The 19,851-nt window shown below is 40.7% G+C and overlaps 7 non-coding genes across 7 annotated transcripts; all 7 read right to left on the reverse strand.

The window, feature by feature from the left end:
• Positions 1–279: 279 nt before the first annotated feature.
• On the reverse strand, positions 280–352 carry TRNAF-GAA (transfer RNA phenylalanine (anticodon GAA)). The gene has a single exon. It is a non-coding gene; the product is annotated as a tRNA-Phe (tRNA).
• Positions 353–3,161: 2,809 nt separating this feature from the next.
• TRNAF-GAA (transfer RNA phenylalanine (anticodon GAA)) lies at positions 3,162–3,234 on the reverse strand. The gene has a single exon. It is a non-coding gene; the product is annotated as a tRNA-Phe (tRNA).
• A 3,389-nt stretch (positions 3,235–6,623) lies between these two features.
• Positions 6,624–6,696, reverse strand: TRNAF-GAA (transfer RNA phenylalanine (anticodon GAA)). The gene has a single exon. It is a non-coding gene; the product is annotated as a tRNA-Phe (tRNA).
• Positions 6,697–9,503: 2,807 nt separating this feature from the next.
• On the reverse strand, positions 9,504–9,576 carry TRNAF-GAA (transfer RNA phenylalanine (anticodon GAA)). The gene has a single exon. It is a non-coding gene; the product is annotated as a tRNA-Phe (tRNA).
• A 2,240-nt stretch (positions 9,577–11,816) lies between these two features.
• Positions 11,817–11,889, reverse strand: TRNAF-GAA (transfer RNA phenylalanine (anticodon GAA)). The gene has a single exon. It is a non-coding gene; the product is annotated as a tRNA-Phe (tRNA).
• A 494-nt stretch (positions 11,890–12,383) lies between these two features.
• TRNAF-GAA (transfer RNA phenylalanine (anticodon GAA)) lies at positions 12,384–12,456 on the reverse strand. Its single transcript has one exon. It is a non-coding gene; the product is annotated as a tRNA-Phe (tRNA).
• Positions 12,457–17,010: 4,554 nt separating this feature from the next.
• On the reverse strand, positions 17,011–17,083 carry TRNAF-GAA (transfer RNA phenylalanine (anticodon GAA)). Its single transcript has one exon. It is a non-coding gene; the product is annotated as a tRNA-Phe (tRNA).
• Between the last annotated feature and the right edge of the window lie 2,768 nt (positions 17,084–19,851).

Below are 19,851 nucleotides of genomic sequence, written 5' to 3' on the forward strand. Positions count from 1 at the left end.
AAGCAAGCTATATCATCTGACAGCTTGGTTCATGGGAAAATAGAAGATGATGCAGCCTAAGCTTTACATTAAAATCAAGATAGAAACTGGAAATAATGGAAGTCAAAGCTGAAGGCAAGAGAGGTGGAAGCCATTTTGAAAGGAAGATAGAACGCAAGTGCTGTGCTCTACTGATGGTATGTCGATCAGGTTATTGAAAGGTTTCATCTATGAACTAAAATGTCTACTGAAGCTGACTCCAAGAGAGAACTACACCTAATTAGCTAGGTGCTCAGTCCTTGCCGAAACCCGGGATTGAACCAGGGACCTTTAGATCTTCAGTCTAACGCTCTCCCAACTGAGCTATTTCGGCCAGTTGTCAGAGAATACCTTCCTGATGATTCTTAATCATTGTAGGCAACAAGTGGGCATCTGATCAATCACTAGGAGGGTACATCTATGTGTTAAAGTATGCTGTATCCTTCTGCAGCTAACTGGGCACAATTAGTCAATTTATTTTTTATTGCGCAAGCTAGGTATTTCTTTTTTTCTAAACGCTAAATAGGCTAGCAATCTAATACACAGAAATGTGTGGCATGAGGAAGCAAGCTATATCATCTGACACTTTGGTCCAAGGTTAGATGGAAAATGATGCAGGCTACAGTTTACCCTAAAATCGAGATAGAAACGGCAAATAATCAAAGTCAAAGCTGAAGGCAAGAGAGGTGGAAACCATTTTCAAAGGAAGATAGAAAACACGTACTGTCTTGTACTGATGGTATGTCAATTAGGTTGATGAAAGGTTTTATCAATTAAATAAAACGTCACCAGAAGCTGAATCCAAGAAAGAAACACGCCTAACAAGCTGTCTTCTGAGTCTTTGCCGAAACCCGGGACCTTTAGATCTTCAGTCTAACGCTCTCCCAACTGAGCTATTTCGGCCAGTTATTTCACAGGTCCCTCCGTTTTCTTCTTAATCATTGTAGACAAGACATACACCTCGAAATCATTCACTTTGAGGGTACAGCTATGTCTTAAACTTCCGGTATCCTTCTGCAGCTAACTGGGTGCATTTACTCATTTACTTTTTTGGTGCGCAACCTAGGTACTTCTTTTATTCCAAACTCTGAATAGGCACACAAATGTGTGGGATGAGTAAGCAAGCTATATCATCTGACAGCTTGGTTCATGGGAAAATAGAAGATGATGCAGCCTAAGCTTTACATTAAAATCAAGATAGAAACTGGAAATAATGGAAGTCAAAGCTGAAGGCAAGAGAGGTGGAAGCCATTTTGAAAGGAAGATAGAACGCAAGTGCTGTGCTCTACTGATGGTATGTCGATCAGGTTATTGAAAGGTTTCATCTATGAACTAAAATGTCTACTGAAGCTGACTCCAAGAGAGAACTACACCTAATTAGCTAGGTGCTCAGTCCTTGCCGAAACCCGGGATTGAACCAGGGACCTTTTGATCTTCAGTCTAACGCTCTCCCAACTGAGCTATTTTGGCCAGTTGTCAGAAAATACCTTCCTGATGATTCTTAATCATTGGAGGAAACAAGTGGGCATCTGATCAATCACTAGGAGGGTACATCTATGTGTTAAAGTATGCTGTATCCTTCTGCAGCTAACTGGGCACAATTAGTCAATTTATTTTTTATTGCGCAAGCTAGGTATTTCTTTTTTTCTAAACGCTAAATAGGCTAGCAATCTAATACACAGAAATGTGTGGCATGAGGAAGCAAGCTATATCATCTGACACTTTGGTCCAAGGTTAGATGGAAAATGATGCAGGCTACAGTTTACCCTAAAATCGAGATAGAAACGGCAAATAATGGAAGTCAAAGCTGAAGGCAAGAGAGGTGGAATCCATTTTCAAAGAAAGATAGAAAACACGTACTGTCTTGTACTGATGGTATGTCAATTAGGTTGATGAAAGGTTTTATTAATTAAATAAAACGTCACCGGAAGCTGACTCCAAAAAAGAAACTTGCCTGACGAACTAGCTGCTCAGTCTTTGACCAAACCAAGGATTTAACCACGGACCCTTAGATCTAAAGTTTGACGTCCTCGCAACTGAGCTCTTTCAGCCCGTTTTTTCACAGTGCCTTCCTTATTATTGTTAATCATTGTAGACAAGAAATATAAGTCGCAATCATTCACTGTGAGGGTACAGCTATGTGTTACACTTTGCTGTATCCTTCTGTAGCTAACTGGGGGCAATTACTCCTTTACTTTTTTGCTACGCGAGGTAGGTACTTCTTTTTTTCTAAACTCTGAATAGGCTACCACTCTCATAAACAGAAATGTGTGGCATGACCAAGCAAGCTATATCATCTGACAGTTTGGCTCATGGGAAAATGGAAGATGACGCCGGCTACGGTTTACATTAAAATCAAGATAGAAACGGGAAATAATGGAAGTCAAAGCTGAAGGCAAGAGAGGTGGAAGCCATTTTGAAAGGAAGATAGAAAATAGGTGCTCTTTTGTACCGATGGCATGTCGATCAGGTTGATGCAAGTTTTTATCAATGAAATAAAATGTCACTTGAGAGTGATTCCAAGAAAGAAACATGCCTAACAAGCTGAGTGCTTGGTCTTTGGCACAACCCAGGATTGAACCAAGGACCTTTTTTATCTTTAGTCTAACATTCTCCCAACTGAGATATTTTAGCCAGGTGTCATGAAAAGCTTTCCGTATCATTTTTAATCATTGTAGACAAGACACAGAAGTCTAAATCATTCACTGTGAGGGTACAGCTATGTCTTAAACTTTGCTGTATCCTTCTCCAGTTAACTGGGTGTAATTAGGGAATTCGTTTTTTATTGTGCAAGCTAGGTATTTCTTTTTTTCTAAGCTCTAAATAGGCTAGCAATCTAATGCACAGAAATGTGTGGCATGAGTAAGCAAGCTATTTCATCCGACACTTTGGTTCAAGGGAAGATGGAGACTGATGCAGACTGCGGGTTACCTAAAAATCAAGACAGAAACAGTAAATAATGGAAGTCAAAGCTGAAGGCAAGAGAGGTGGAATCCATTTTGAAAGGAAGATAGAAAACAAGTACTGTCTTGTACTGATGGTATGTCAATTAGGTTGATGAAAGGTTTTATCAATTAAATAAAACGTCACCAGAAGCTGAATCCAAGAACGAAACACGTCTAAAAAGCTGTCTTCTGAGTCTTTGCCGAAACCCGGGATTGAACCAGGGACCTTTAGATCTTCAGTCTAACGCTCTCCCAACTGAGCTATTTCGGCCAGTTATTTCACAGCTCCCTCCGTTTTCTTCTTAATCATTGTAGACAAGACATACACCTCGAAATCATTCACTTTGAGGGTACAGCTATGTCTTAAACTTCCGGTATCCTTCTGCAGCTAACTGGGTGCATTTACTCATTTACTTTTTTGGTGCGCAACCTAGGTACTTCTTTTATTCCAAACTCTGAATAGGCACACAAATGTGTGGGATGAGTAAGCAAGCTATATCATCTGACAGCTTGGTTCATGGGAAAATAGAAGATGATGCAGCCTAAGCTTTACATTAAAATCAAGATACAAACTGGAAATAATGGAAGTCAAAGCTGAAGGCAAGAGAGGTGGAAGCCATTTTGAAAGGAAGATAGAACGCAAGTGCTGTGCTCTACTGATGGTATGTCGATCAGGTTATTGAAAGGTTTCATCTATGAACTAAAATGTCTACTGAAGCTGACTCCAAGAGGGAACTACACCTAATTAGCTAGGAGCTCAGTCCTTGCCGAAACCCGGGATTGAACAAGGGACCTTTAGATCTTCAGTCTAACGCTCTCCCAACTGAGCTATTTCGGCCAGTTGTCAAAGAATACCTTCCTGATGATTCTTAATCATTGTAGGCAACAAGTGGGCATCTGATCAATCACTAGGAGGGTACATCTATGTGTTAAAGTATGCTGTATCCTTCTGCAGCTAACTGGGCACAATTAGTCAATTTATTTTTTATTGCGCAAGCTAGGTATTTCTTTTTTTCTAAACGCTAAATAGGCTAGCAATCTAATACACAGAAATGTGTGGCATGAGGAAGCAAGCTATATCATCTGACACTTTGGTCCAAGGTTAGATGGAAAATGATGCAGGCTACAGTTTACCCTAAAATCGAGATAGAAACGGCAAATAATGGAAGTCAAAGCTGAAGGCAAGAGAGGTGGAATCCATTTTCAAAGAAAGATAGAAAACACGTACTGTCTTGTACTGATGGTATGTCAATTAGGTTGATGAAAGGTTTTATTAATTAAATAAAACGTCACCGGAAGCTGACTCCAAAAAAGAAACTTGCCTGACGAACTAGCTGCTCAGTCTTTGACCAAACCAAGGATTTAACCAGGGACCCTTAGATCTAAAGTTTGACGTCCTCGCAACTGAGCTCTTTCAGCCCGTTTTTTCACAGTGCCTTCCTTATTATTGTTAATCATTGTAGACAAGAAATATAAGTCGCAATCATTCACTGTGAGGGTACAGCTATGTGTTACACTTTGCTGTATCCTTCTGTAGCTAACTGGGGGCAATTACTCCTTTACTTTTTTGCTACGTGAGGTAGGTACTTCTTTTTTTCTAAACTCTGAATAGGCTACCACTCTCATAAACAGAAATGTGTGGCATGACCAAGCAAGCTATATCATCTGACAGTTTGGCTCATGGGAAAATGGAAGATGACTCCGGCTACGGTTTACATCAAAATCAAGATAGAAACGGGAAATAATGGAAGTCAAAGCTGAAGGCAAGAGAGGTGGAAGCCATTTTGAAAGGAAGATAGAAAACAAGTGCGCGTTTGTACCGATGGCATGTCGATCAGGTTGATGCAAGTTTTTATCAATGAAATAAAATGTCCCTTGAGAGTGACTCCAAGAAAGAAACATGCCTAACAAGCTGAGTGCTTGGTCTTTGGCACAACCCAGGATTGGACCAAGGACCTTTTTTATCTTTAGTCTAACATTCTCCTAACTGAGATATTTAAACCAGGTGTCATGAAAAGCTTTCCGTATCATTTTTAATCATTGTAGACAAGACACAGAAGTCTAAATCATTCACTGTGAGGGTACAGCTATGTCTTAAACTTTGCTGTATCCTTCTCCAGTTAACTGGGTGTAATTAGGGAATTTGTTTTTTATTGTGCAAGCTAGGTATTTCTTTTTTTCTAAACTCTAAAAAGGCTAGCAATCTAATGCACAGAAATGTGTGGCATGAGTAAGCAAGCAATTTCATCCGACACTTTGGTTCAAGGGAAGATGGAGACTGATGCAGACTGCGGGTTACCTAAAAATCAAGACAGAAACAGTAAATAATGGAAGTCAAAGCTGAAGGCAAGAGAGGTGGAATCCATTTTGAAAGGAAGATAGAAAACAAGTACTGTCTTGTACTGATGGTATGTCAATTAGGTTGATGAAAGATTTTATCAATTAAATAAAACGTCACCAGAAGCTGAATCCAAGAAAGAAACACGCCTAACAAGCTGTCTTCTGAGTCTTTGCCAAAACCCGGGATTGAACCAGGGACCTTTATATCTTCAGTCTAACGCTCTCCCAACTGAGCTATTTCGGCCAGTCATTTGACAGGTCCCTCCGTAAACTTCTTAATCATTGTAGACAAGACATACACCTCGAAATCATTCACTTTGAGGGTACAGCTATGTCTTAAACTTCCGGTATCCTTCTGCAGCTAACTGGGTGCATTTACTCATTTACTTTTTTGGTGCGCAACCTAGGTACTTCTTTATTCCAAACTCTGAATAGGCACACAAATGTGTGGGATGAGTAAGCAAGCTATATCATCTGACAGCTTGGTTCATGGGAAAATAGAAGATGATGCAGCCTAAGCTTTACATTAAAATCAAGATAGAAACTGGAAATAATGGAAGTCAAAGCTGAAGGCAAGAGAGGTGGAAGCCATTTTGAAAGGAAGATAGAAAATAAGTGCTCTTTTGTACCGATGGCATGTCGATCAGGTTGATGCAAGTTTTTATCAATGAAATAAAATGTCACTTGAGAGTGACTCCAAGAAAGAAACATGCCTAACAAGCTGAGTGCTTGGTCTTTGGCACAACCCAGGATTGGACCAAGGACCTTTTTTATCTTTAGTCTAACATTCTCCCAACTGAGATATTTTAGCCAGGTGTCATGAAAAGCTTTCCGTATCATTTTTAATCATTGTAGACAAGACACAGAAGTCTAAATCATTCACTGTGAGGGTACAGCTATGTCTTAAACTTTGCTGTATCCTTCTCCAGTTAACTGGGTGTAATTAGGGAATTCGTTTTTTATTGTGCAAGCTAGGTATTTCTTTTTTTCTAAACTCTAAATAGGCTAGCAATCTAATGCACAGAAATGTGTGGCATGAGTAAGCAAGCTATTTCATCCGACACTTTGGTTCAAGGGAAGATGGAGACTGATGCAGACTGCGGGTTACCTAAAAATCAAGACAGAAACAGTAAATAATGGAAGTCAAAGCTGAAGGCAAGAGAGGTGGAATCCATTTTGAAAGGAAGATAGAAAACAAGTACTGTCTTGTACTGATGGTATGTCAATTAGGTTGATGAAAGATTTTATCAATTAAATAAAACGTCACCAGAAGCTGAATCCAAGAAAGAAACACGCCTAACAAGCTGTCTTCAGAGTCTTTGCCGAAACCCGGGATTGAACCAGGGACCTTTAGATCTTCAGTCTAACGCTCTCCCAACTGAGCTATTTCGGCCAGTTATTTCACAGGTCCCTCCGTTTTCTTCTTAATCATTGTAGACAAGACATACACCTCGAAATCATTCACTTTGAGGGTACAGCTATGTCTTAAACTTCCGGTATCCTTCTGCAGCTAACTGGGTGCATTTACTCATTTACTTTTTTGGTGCGCAACCTAGGTACTTCTTTTATTCCAAACTCTGAATAGGCACACAAATGTGTGGGATGAGTAAGCAAGCTATATCATCTGACAGCTTGGTTCATGGGAAAATAGAAGATGATGCAGCCTAAGCTTTACATTAAAATCAAGATACAAACTGGAAATAATGGAAGTCAAAGCTGAAGGCAAGAGAGGTGGAAGCCATTTTGAAAGGAAGATAGAACGCAAGTGCTGTGCTCTACTGATGGTATGTCGATCAGGTTATTGAAAGGTTTCATCTATGAACTAAAATGTCTACTGAAGCTGACTCCAAGAGAGAACTACACCTAATTAGCTAGGTGCTCAGTCCTTGCCGAAACCCAGGATTGAACCAGGGACCTTTAGATCTTCAGTCTAACGCTCTCCCAACTGAGCTATTTCGGCCAGTTGTCAAAGAATACCTTCCTGATGATTCTTAATCATTGTAGGCAACAAGTGGGCATCTGATCAATCACTAGGAGGGTACATCTATGTGTTAAAGTATGCTGTATCCTTCTGCAGCTAACTGGGCACAATTAGTCAATTTATTTTTTATTGCGCAAGCTAGGTATTTCTTTTTTTCTAAACGCTAAATAGGCTAGCAATCTAATACACAGAAATGTGTGGCATGAGGAAGCAAGCTATATCATCTGACACTTTGGTCCAAGGTTAGATGGAAAATGATGCAGGCTACAGTTTACCCTAAAATCGAGATAGAAACGGCAAATAATGGAAGTCAAAGCTGAAGGCAAGAGAGGTGGAATCCATTTTCAAAGAAAGATAGAAAACACGTACTGTCTTGTACTGATGGTATGTCAATTAGGTTGATGAAAGGTTTTATTAATTAAATAAAACGTCACCGGAAGCTGACTCCAAAAAAGAAACTTGCCTGACGAACTAGCTGCTCAGTCTTTGACCAAACCAAGGATTTAACCAGGGACCCTTAGATCTAAAGTTTGACGTCCTCGCAACTGAGCTCTTTCAGCCCGTTTTTTCACAGTGCCTTCCTTATTATTGTTAATCATTGTAGACAAGAAATATAAGTCGCAATCATTCACTGTGAGGGTACAGCTATGTGTTACACTTTGCTGTATCCTTCTGTAGCTAACTGGGGGCAATTACTCCTTTACTTTTTTGCTACGTGAGGTAGGTACTTCTTTTTTTCTAAACTCTGAATAGGCTACCACTCTCATAAACAGAAATGTGTGGCATGACCAAGCAAGCTATATCATCTGACAGTTTGGCTCATGGGAAAATGGAAGATGACGCCGGCTACGGTTTACATCAAAATCAAGATAGAAACGGGAAATAATGGAAGTCAAAGCTGAAGGCAAGAGAGGTGGAAGCCATTTTGAAAGGAAGATAGAAAATAAGTGCTCTTTTGTACCGATGGCATGTCGATCAGGTTGATGCAAGTTTTTATCAATGAAATAAAATGTCACTTGAGAGTGACTCCAAGAAAGAAACATGCCTAACAAGCTTAGTGCTTGGTCTTTGGCACAACCCAGGATTGAACCAAGGACCTTTTTTATCTTTAGTCTAACATTATCCTAACTGAGATATTTTAGCCAGGTGTCATGAAAAGCTTTCCGTATCATTTTTAATCATTGTAGACAAGACACAGAAGTCTAAATCATTCACTGTGAGGGTACAGCTATGTCTTAAACTTTGTTGTATCCTTCTCCAGTTAACTGGGTGTAATTAGGGAATTTGTTTTTTATTGTGCAAGCTAGGTATTTCTTTTTTTCTAAACTCTAAATAGGCTAGCAATCTAATGCACAGAAATGTGTGGCATGAGTAAGCAAGCTATTTCATCCGACACTTTGGTTCAAGGGAAGATGGAGACTGATGCAGACTGCGGGTTACCTAAAAATCAAGACAGAAACAGTAAATAATGGAAGTCAAAGCTGAAGGCAAGAGAGGTGGAATCCATTTTGAAAGGAAGATAGAAAACAAGTACTGTCTTGTACTGATGGTATGTCAATTAGGTTGATGAAAGATTTTATCAATTAAATAAAACGTCCCCAGAAGCTGAATCCAAGAAAGAAACACGCCTAACAAGCTGTCTTCTGAGTCTTTGCCGAAACCCGGGATTGAACCAGGGACCTTTATATCTTCAGTCTAACGCTCTCCCAACTGAGCTATTTCAGCCACTTATTGCGCAGGTCCCTCCGTATTTTTCTTAATCATTGTAGACAAGACATACACCCCGAAATCATTCACTTTGAGGGTACAGCTATGTCTTAAACTTCCGGTATCCTTCTGCAGCTAACTGGGTGCAATTACTCATTAAATTTTTTGGTGCGCAACCTAGGTACTTCTTTTATTCCAAACTCTGAATAGGCACACAAATGTGTGGGATGAGTAAGCAAGCTATATCATCTGACAGCTTGGTTCATGGGAAAATGGAAGATGATGCAGCCTAAGCTTTACATTAAAATCAAGATAGAAACTGGAAATAATGGAAGTCAAAGCTGAAGGCAACAGAGGTGGAAGCCATTTTGAAAGGAAGATAGAACGCAAGTGCTGTGCTCTACTGATGGTATGTTGATCAGGTTATTAAAAGGTTTCATCTATGAACTAAAATGTCTACTGAAGCTGACTCCAAGAGAGAACTACACCTAATTAGCTAGGTGCTCAGTCCTTGCCAAAACCCGGGATTGAACCAGGGACCTTTAGATCTTCAATCTAACGCTCTCCCAACTGAGCTATTTCGGCCACTTATTTCACAGGTCCCTCCGTATTCTTCTTAATCATTGTAGACAAGACATACACCTCTAAATCATTCACTTTGAGGGTACAGCTATGTCTTAAACTTCCGGTATCCTTCTGCAGCTAACTGGGTGCAATTACTCATTTACTTTTTTGGTGCGCAACCTAGGTACTTCTTTTATTCCAAACTCTGAATAGGCACACAAATGTGTGGGATGAGTAAGCAAGCTATATCATCTGACAGCTTGGTTCATGGGAAAATGTAAGATGATGCAGCCTAAGGTTTACATTAAAATCAAGATAGAAACTGGAAATAATGGAAGTCAAAGCTGAAGGCAAGAGAGGTGGAAGCCATTTTGAAAGGAAGATAGAACGCAAGTGCTGTGCTCTACTGATGGTATGTCGAACAGGTTATTAAAAGGTTTCATCTATGAACTAAAATGTCTACTGAAGCTGACTCCAAGAGAGAACTACACCTAATTAGCTAGGTGCTCAGTCCTTGCCAAAACCCGGGATTGAACCAGAGAGCTTTAGATCTTCAGTTTAACGCTCTCCCAAATGAGCTATTTCGGCCAGTTGTCAGAGAATACCTTCCTGATGATTCTTAATCATTGCAGGCAACAAGTGGGCATCTGATCAATCACTAGGAGGGTACATCTATGTGTTAAAGTATGCTGTATCCTTCTGCAGCTAACTGGGCACAATTAGTCAATTTATTTTTTATTGCGCAAGCTAGGTATTTCTTTTTTTCTTAACGCTAAATAGGCTAGCAATCTAATACACAGAAATGTGTGGCATGAGGAAGCAAGCTATATCATCTGACACTTTGGTCCAAGGTTAGATGGAAAATGATGCAGGCTACAGTTTACCCTAAAATCGAGATAGAAACGGCAAATAATGGAAGTCAAAGCTGAAGGCAAGAGAGGTGGAATCCATTTTCAAAGAAAGATAGAAAACACTTACTGTCTTGTACTGATGGTATGTCAATTAGGTTGATGAAAGGTTTTATTAATTAAATAAAACGTCACCGGAAGCTGACTCCAAAAAAGAAACTTGCCTGACGAACTAGCTGCTCAGTCTTTGACCAAACCAAGGATTTAACCAGGGACCCTTAGATCTAAAGTTTGACGTCCTCGCAACTGAGCTCTTTCAGCCCGTTTTTTCACAGTGCCTTCCTTATTATTGTTAATCATTGTAGACAAGAAATATAAGTCGCAATCATTCACTGTGAGGGTACAGCTATGTGTTACACTTTCCTGTATCCTTCTGTAGCTAACTGGGGGCAATTACTCCTTTACTTTTTTGCTACGCGAGGTAGGTACTTCTTTTTTTCTAAACTCTGAATAGGCTACCACTCTCATAAACAGAAATGTGTGGCATGACCAAGCAAGCTATATCATCTGACAGTTTGGCTCATGGGAAAATGGAAGATGACGCCGGCTAGGGTTTACATTAAAATCAAGATAGAAACGGGAAATAATGGAAGTCAAAGCTGAAGGCAAGAGAGGTGGAAGCCATTTTGAAAGGAAGATAGAAAATAAGTTCTCTTTTGTACCGATGGCATGTCGATCAGGTTGATGCAAGTTTTTATCAATGAAATAAAATGTCACTTGAGAGTGACTCCAAGAAAGAAACATGCCTAACAAGCTGAGTGCTTGGTCTTTGGCACAACCCAGGATTGAACCAAGGACCTTTTTTATCTTTAGTCTAACATTATCCTAACTGAGATATTTTAGCCAGGTGTCATGAAAAGCTTTCCGTATCATTTTTAATCATTGTAGACAAGACACAGAAGTCTAAATCATTCACTGTGAGGGTACAGCTATGTCTTAAACTTGGTTGTATCCTTCTCCAGTTAACTGGGTGTAATTAGGGAATTTGTTTTTTATTCTGCAAGCTAGGTATTTCTTTTTTTCTAAACTCTAAATAGGCTAGCAATCTAATGCACAGAAATGTGTGGCATGAGTAAGCAAGCTATTTCATCCGACACTTTGGTTCAAGGGAAGATGGAGACTGATGCAGACTGCGGTTTACCTAAAAATCAAGATAGAAACAGTAAATAATGGAAGTCAAAGCTGAAGGCAAGAGAGGTGGAATCCATTTTGAAAGGAAGATAGAAAACAAGTACTGTCTTGTACTGATGGTATGTCAATTAGGTTGATGAAAGGTTTTATCAATTAAATAAAACGTCACCAGAAGCTGAATCCAAGAACGAAACACGCCTAACAAGCTGTCTTCTGAGTCTTTGCCGAAACCCGGGATTGAACCAGGGACCTTTAGATCTTCAGTCTAACGCTCTCCCAACTGAGCTATTTCGGCCAGTTATTTCACAGCTCCCTCCGTTTTCTTCTTAATCATTGTAGACAAGACATACACCTCCAAATCATTCACTTTGATGGTACAGCTATGTCTTAAACTTCCGGTATCCTTCTGCAGCTAACTGGGTGCATTTACTCATTTACTTTTTTGGTGCGCAACCTAGGTACTTCTTTTATTCCAAACTCTGAATAGGCACACAAATGTGTGGGATGAGTAAGCAAGCTATATCATCTGACAGCTTGGTTCATGGGAAAATAGAAGATGATGCAGCCTAAGCTTTACATTAAAATCAAGATACAAACTGGAAATAATGGAAGTCAAAGCTGAAGGCAAGAGAGGTGGAAGCCATTTTGAAAGGAAGATAGAACGCAAGTGCTGTGCTCTACTGATGGTATGTCGATCAGGTTATTGAAAGGTTTCATCTATGAACTAAAATGTCTACTGAAGCTGACTCCAAGAGAGAACTACACCTAATTAGCTAGGTGCTCAGTCCTTGCCGAAACCCGGGATTGAACCAGGGACCTTTAGATCTTCAGTCTAACGCTCTCCCAACTGAGCTATTTCGGCCAGTTGTCAGAGAATACCTTCCTGATGATTCTTAATCATTGTAGGCAACAAGTGGGCATCTGATCAATCACTAGGAGGGTACATCTATGTGTTAAAGTATGCTGTATCCTTCTGCAGCTAACTGGGCACAATTAGTCAATTTATTTTTTATTGCGCAAGCTAGGTATTTCTTTTTTTCTAAACGCTAAATAGGCTAGCAATCTAATACACAGAAATGTGTGGCATGAGGAAGCAAGCTATATCATCTGACACTTTGGTCCAAGGTTAGATGGAAAATGATGCAGGCTACAGTTTACCCTAAAATCGAGATAGAAACGGCAAATAATCGAAGTCAAAGCTGAAGGCAAGAGAGGTGGAATCCATTTTCAAAGGAAGATAGAAAACACGTACTGTCTTGTACTGATGGTATGTCAATTAGGTTGATGAAAGGTTTTATTAATTAAATAAAACGTCACCGGAAGCTGACTCCAAAAAAGAAACTTGCCTGACGAACTAGCTGCTCAGTCTTTGACCAAACCAAGAATTTAACCAGGGACCCTTAGATCTAAAGTTTGACGTCCTCGCAACTGAGCTCTTTCAGCCCGTTTTTTCACAGTGCCTTCCTTATTATTATTAATCATTGTAGACAAGAAATATAAGTCGCAATCATTCACTGTGAGGGTACAGCTATGTGTTACACTTTGCTGTATCCTTCTGTAGCTAACTGGGGGCAATTACTCCTTTACTTTTTTGCTACGTGAGGTAGGTACTTCTTTTTTTCTAAACTCTGAATAGGCTACCACTCTCATAAACAGAAATGTGTGGCATGACCAAGCAAGCTATATCATCTGACAGTTTGGCTCATGGGAAAATGGAAGATGACGCCGGCTACGGTTTACATCAAAATCAAGATAGAAACGGGAAATAATGGAAGTCAAAGCTGAAGGCAAGAGAGGTGGAAGCCATTTTGAAAGGAAGATAGAAAATAAGTGCTCTTTTGTACCGATGGCATGTCGATCAGGTTGATGCAAGTTTTTATCAATGAAATAAAATGTCCCTTGAGAGTGACTCCAAGAAAGAAACATGCCTAACAAGCTGAGTGCTTGGTCTTTGGCACAACCCAGGATTGAACCAAGGACCTTTTTTTATCTTTAGTCTAACATTCTCCCAACTGAGATATTTTAGCCAGGTGTCATGAAAAGCTTTCCGTATCATTTTTAATCATTGTAGACAAGACACAGAAGTCTAAATCATTCACTGTGAGGGTACAGCTATGTCTTAAACTTTGCTGTATCCTTCTCCAGTTAACTGGGTGTAATTAGGGAATTCGTTTTTTATTGTGCAAGCTAGGTATTTCTTTTTTTCTAAACTCTAAATAGGCTAGCAATCTAATGCACAGAAATGTGTGGCATGAGTAAGCAAGCTATTTCATCCGACACTTTGGTTCAAGGGAAGATGGAGACTGATGCAGACTGCGGGTTACCTAAAAATCAAGATAGAAACAGTAAATAATGGAAGTCAAAGCTGAAGGCAAGAGAGGTGGAATCCATTTTGAAAGGAAGATAGAAAACAAGTACTGTCTTGTACTGATGGTATGTCAATTAGGTTGATGAAAGGTTTTATCAATTAAATAAAACGTCACCAGAAGCTGAATCCAAGAAAGAAACACGCCTAACAAGCTGTCTTCTGAGTCTTTGCCGAAACCCGGGATTGAACCAGGGACCTTTATATCTTCAGTCTAACGCTCTCCCAACTGAGCTATTTCGGCCAGTTATTTCACAGGTCCCTCCGTTTTCTTCTTAATCATTGTAGACAAGACATACACCTCGAAATCATTCACTTTGAGGGTACAGCTATGTCTTAAACTTCCGGTATCCTTCTGCAGCTAACTGGGTGCAATTACTCATTTAATTTTTTGGTGCGCAACCTAGGTACTTCTTTTATTCCAAACTCTGAATAGGCACACAAATGTGTGGGATGAGTAAGCAAGCTATATCATCTGACAGCTTGGTTCATGGGAAAATGGAAGATGACGCAGCCTAAGCTTTACATTAAAATCAAGATAGAAACTGGAAATAATGGAAGTCAAAGCTGAAGGCAACAGAGGTGGAAGCCATTTTGAAAGGAAGATAGAACGCAAGTGCTGTGCTCTACTGATGGTATGTTGATCAGGTTATTAAAAGGTTTCATCTATGAACGAAAATGTCTACTGAAGCTGACTCCAAGAGAGAACTACACCTAATTAGCTAGGTGCTCAGTCCTTGCCAAAACCCGGGATAGAACCAGGGACCTTTAGATCTTCAATCTAACGCTCTCCCAACTGAGCTATTTCGGCCACTTATTTCACAGGTCCCTCCGTATTCTTCTTAATCATTGTAGACAAGACATACACCTCGAAATCATTCACTTTGAGGGTACAGCTATGTCTTAAACTTCCGGTATCCTTCTGCAGCTAACTGGGTGCAATTACTCATTTACTTTTTTGGTGCGCAACCTAGGTACTTCTTTTATTCCAAACTCTGAATAGGCACACAAATGTGTGGGATGAGTAAGCAAGCTATATCATCTGACAGCTTGGTTCATGGGAAAATGTAAGATGATGCAGCCTAAGGTTTACATTAAAATCAAGATAGAAACTGGAAATAATGGAAGTCAAAGCTGAAGGCAAGAGAGGTGGAAGCCATTTTGAAAGGAAGATAGAACGCAAGTGCTGTGCTCTACTGATGGTATGTCGAACAGGTTATTAAAAGGTTTCATCTATGAACTAAAATGTCTACTGAAGCTGACTCCAAGAGAGAACTACACCTAATTAGCTAGGTGCTCAGTCCTTGCCAAAACCCGGGATTGAACCAGAGAGCTTTAGATCTTCAGTTTAACGCTCTCCCAAATGAGCTATTTCGGCCAGTTGTCAGAGAATACCTTCCTGATGATTCTTAATCATTGCAGGCAACAAGTGGGCATCTGATCAATCACTAGGAGGGTACATCTATGTGTTAAAGTATGCTGTATCCTTCTGCAGCTAACTGGGCACAATTAGTCAATTTATTTTTTATTGCGCAAGCTAGGTATTTCTTTTTTTCTAAACGCTAAATAGGCTAGCAATCTAATACACAGAAATGTGTGGCATGAGGAAGCAAGCTATATCATCTGACACTTTGGTCCAAGGTTAGATGGAAAATTATGCAGGCTACAGTTTACCCTAAAATCGAGATAGAAACGGCAAATAATGGAAGTCAAAGCTGAAGGCAAGAGAGGTGGAATCCATTTTCAAAGAAAGATAGAAAACACGTACTGTCTTGTACTGATGGTATGTCAATTAGGTTGATGAAAGGTTTTATTAATTAAATAAAACGTCACCGGAAGCTGACTCCAAAAAAGAAACTTGCCTGACGAACTAGCTGCTCAGTCTTTGACCAAACCAAGGATTTAACCAGGGACCCTTAGATCTAAAGTTTGACGTCCTCGCAACTGAGCTCTTTCAGCCCGTTTTTTCACAGTGCCTTCCTTATTATTGTTAATCATTGTAGACAAGAAATATAAGTCGCAATCATTCACTGTGAGGGTACAGCTATGTGTTACACTTTGCTGTATCCTTCTGTAGCTAACTGGGGGCAATTACTCCTTTACTTTTTTGCTACGCGAGGTAGGTACTTCTTTTTTTCTAAACTCTGAATAGGCTACCACTCTCATAAACAGAAATGTGTGGCATGACCAAGCAAGCTATATCATCTGACAGTTTGGCTCATGGGAAAATGGAAGATGACGCCGGCTACGGTTTACATTAAAATCAAGATAGAAACGGGAAATAATGGAAGTCAAAGCTGAAGGCAAGAGAGGTGGAAGCCATTTTGAAAGGAAGATAGAAAATAAGTTCTCTTTTGTACCGATGGCATGTCGATCAGGTTGATGCAAGTTTTTATCAATGAAATAAAATGTCACTTGAGAGTGACTCCAAGAAAGAAATATGCCTAACAACCTGAGTGCTTGGTCTTTGGCACAACCCAGGATTGAACCAAGGACCTTTTTTATCTTTAGTCTAACATTCTCCCAACTGAGATATTTTAGCCAGGTGTCATGAAAAGCTTTCCGTATCATTTTTAATCATTGTAGACAAGACACAGAAGTCTAAATCATTCACTGTGAGGGTACAGCTATGTCTTAAACTTTGTTGTATCCTTCTCCAGTTAACTGGGTGTAATTAGGGAATTTGTTTTTTATTCTGCAAGCTAGGTATTTCTTTTTTTCTAAACTCTAAATAGGCTAGTAATCTAATGCACAGAAATGTGTGGCATGAGTAAGCAAGCTATTTCATCCGACACTTTGGTTCAAGGGAAGATGGAGACTGATGCAGACTGCGGTTTACCTAAAAATCAAGATAGAAACAGTAAATAATGGAAGTCAAAGCTGAAGGCAAGAGAGGTGGAATCCATTTTGAAAGGAAGATAGAAAACAAGTACTGTCTTGTACTGATGGTATGTCAATTAGGTTGATGAAAGGTTTTATCAATTAAATAAAACGTCACCAGAAGCTGAAACCAAGAAAGAAACACGCCTAAAAAGCTGTCTTCTGAGTCTTTGCCGAAACCCGGGATTGAACCAGGGACCTTTAGATCTTCAGTCTAACGCTCTCCCAACTGAGCTATTTCGGCCAGTTATTTCACAGCTCCCTCCGTTTTCTTCTTAATCATTGTAGACAAGACATACACCTCCAAATCATTCACTTTGATGGTACAGCTATGTCTTAAACTTCCGGTATCCTTCTGCAGCTAACTGGGTGCATTTACTCATTTACTTTTTTGGTGCGCAACCTAGGTACTTCTTTTATTCCAAACTCTGAATAGGCACACAAATGTGTGGGATGAGTAAGCAAGCTATATCATCTGACAGCTTGGTTCATGGGAAAATAGAAGATGATGCAGCCTAAGCTTTACATTAAAATCAAGATACAAACTGGAAATAATGGAAGTCAAAGCTGAAGGCAACAGAGGTGGAAGCCATTTTGAAAGGAAGATAGAACGCAAGTGCTGTGCTCTACTGATGGTATGTCGATCAGGTTATTGAAAGGTTTCATCTATGAACTAAAATGTCTACTGAAGCTGACTCCAAGAGAGAACTACACCTAATTAGCTAGGTGCTCAGTCCTTGCCGAAACCCGGGATTGAACCAGGGACCTTTAGATCTTCAGTCTAACTCTCTCCCAACTGAGCTATTTCGGCCAGTTGTCAGAGAATACCTTCCTGATGATTCTTAATCATTGTAGGCAACAAGTGGGCATCTGATCAATCACTAGGAGGGTACATCTATGTGTTAAAGTATGCTGTATCCTTCTGCAGCTAACTGGGCACAATTAGTCAATTTATTTTTGTGAGAAACTGGGGCTGATTGCAGAGGCCCCATAACTTTTTGCCCCCATTTTCCACTTTATGCTGGTGTTTTCCTGACTCTGATGGTGCCCTGGGTACTGCTAACCAGTCCCAGGGCCTGTGCTCTGTGTAAAATGGATATGCAAATTAGGCTAATTATAATTGGCTAAGTTAACCTACCTATAAGTCCCTAGTATATGGTAGGGCATGTAGGTTTAGGGACCACAGCATAGGTGGTGCACACCTAGGTGCATTGCTGAGGTGCCCAGTGTCATTTTAAAAGCAAGCCTGCCTTGCTGGCTGCTTTTAAATTAAAGTTATATGCAAATTCGACTTTGGAATTAAAGGTACTTCCAAAGTCTTAAACTACCTTATTTTTACATATAAGTCACCCCTAAGGTGTGCCCTATGTGCCCCTAGGGCTGGGTGCCATGTAACTATAAGCAGCGACTTTATAAAAATAGATTTATATGCCCTGGTGAGGTAAAAACAGCCAAATTCGTTTTTCCCTCATTGAAGTGAATGGCCTTCATAGGCTAGAATGGGCAGACTTTATTTTAAATTTTAAAGTCTCCTTAAATGTTACATACCAAGAATTTGGTATCAAATTGATTGTTATAATAAATCCCACAACTTCCAGTTGTTGGATTTAATATAACTAGTGCAGGTAAAAAGTTTAGACTTTACCTAAAAAGTTGCCAATTTCAGCTCTGCATTGTTTTTGCTGCTGTGCTCTGATTGGCCAGCCTGCAGCAGCTTCTGCCAGGCTGCTTTAATGAGGTGTGAAGTGGCCTGACTTCACACAAAGGAATGTGCTTGGGGGAGAGAATCTCCCCTCAGCAGATGGGGAAGCAGGAAGGGGGAGGGCTGCCAAACTGGTCTTCAAAGGCAGAGAAGGACATCTGGAGCACCCAGCAACACCCCCACATCCTGCAACCCCAGACAGCTAGGTGCCCCCTTGATTAGATTAGGAGAGGGCAGGAGAGGGGTGTGTTTATGATTTTTAGCCACACCAGTGGGTGGGCTCAGCCAGATCTCTCCTCTAAAAATCAGATTCATCCATTTTGGATTTTTAGAGACTGTTGCCTTCTGGGATGGATTTTTGCCACACTTCCCAGGAAGTGGTCATCACAGGGGGACGACCCTGTCCCTGATTGGAGGACCAGGGCCCCCCTGCTTTTCACCCAGGAGCAAGGATAAAACTGGCAGACCTGCACCCACGCCTCAGATCCCCTCCAGAATTCAACAAGAAAGGAACTAAAGAAGAAGAAGGACTGCCCTGCTGGACCCCTGGCCTGCACCTGGACCCTGCACTCAGAAAGACTGCACCAGCTGCACACTTGGGCTTCACCACAAGAAGGACTTTGCCTGGCTTCCACTGGTTCAAGGAGGGACTCCCTGTTTGCTACAGGTGAAAAATTGCTAACCAGAGTCCCCTGCACCAACTCCTGAAAAAGTGACCAGCTGACCACTGCCCAGTGGCCAAAAAGGAGTTTGCGCCAGGTGCACTCTGGGAGTTGAAGTCCGCACTTCCCAAGGACCATCACAGAACGTCTGGACCCTTGGGGTGAGCTGTGGACCCCAAAAGAACCTTAAAAGAACATCTGGGTGAAGCCCCAGAAGTTTGGAAAAGATTGGAGAAATTTTAGAAAAAAGCTCCATAAAGTGACCGACTCGACGCGGAAATTCTAGCCGGCTTGCCTCAACCGCGACCCGGCCTGACTTCGTGGTTCGTCCCGGTCAAGAAAAACATCCGAAAAAGAGACTAAGTCCGAACGTAAAAAGTTGACCGGGACCTTCCAGCCATCGTATCCGAGAAGGGCTCCACGGACGTCGGATCAAGATCCAGGTTTACCCCGGTCGAAGGATTTTCATCTCGAAAAAACGACTAAGTCCGAAGGTAGAAATCACCACCGAGGAAACCGACTTCGCGTATCCGGACAAGGGCTCCAGGAGGTCGGATCCAACTGGCAGGTTCGTCCCGGTGAAGAAAAACTTCAAAATAAAGACTAAGTCAGAAGGTAACTTTTTAACCGAGGCCTCCCGCGACCTGT

The sequence above is a fragment of the Pleurodeles waltl genome, chromosome 8, assembly GCF_031143425.1.
Source record: "Pleurodeles waltl isolate 20211129_DDA chromosome 8, aPleWal1.hap1.20221129, whole genome shotgun sequence".
Taxonomy (NCBI): Eukaryota; Metazoa; Chordata; class Amphibia; order Caudata; family Salamandridae; genus Pleurodeles; species Pleurodeles waltl.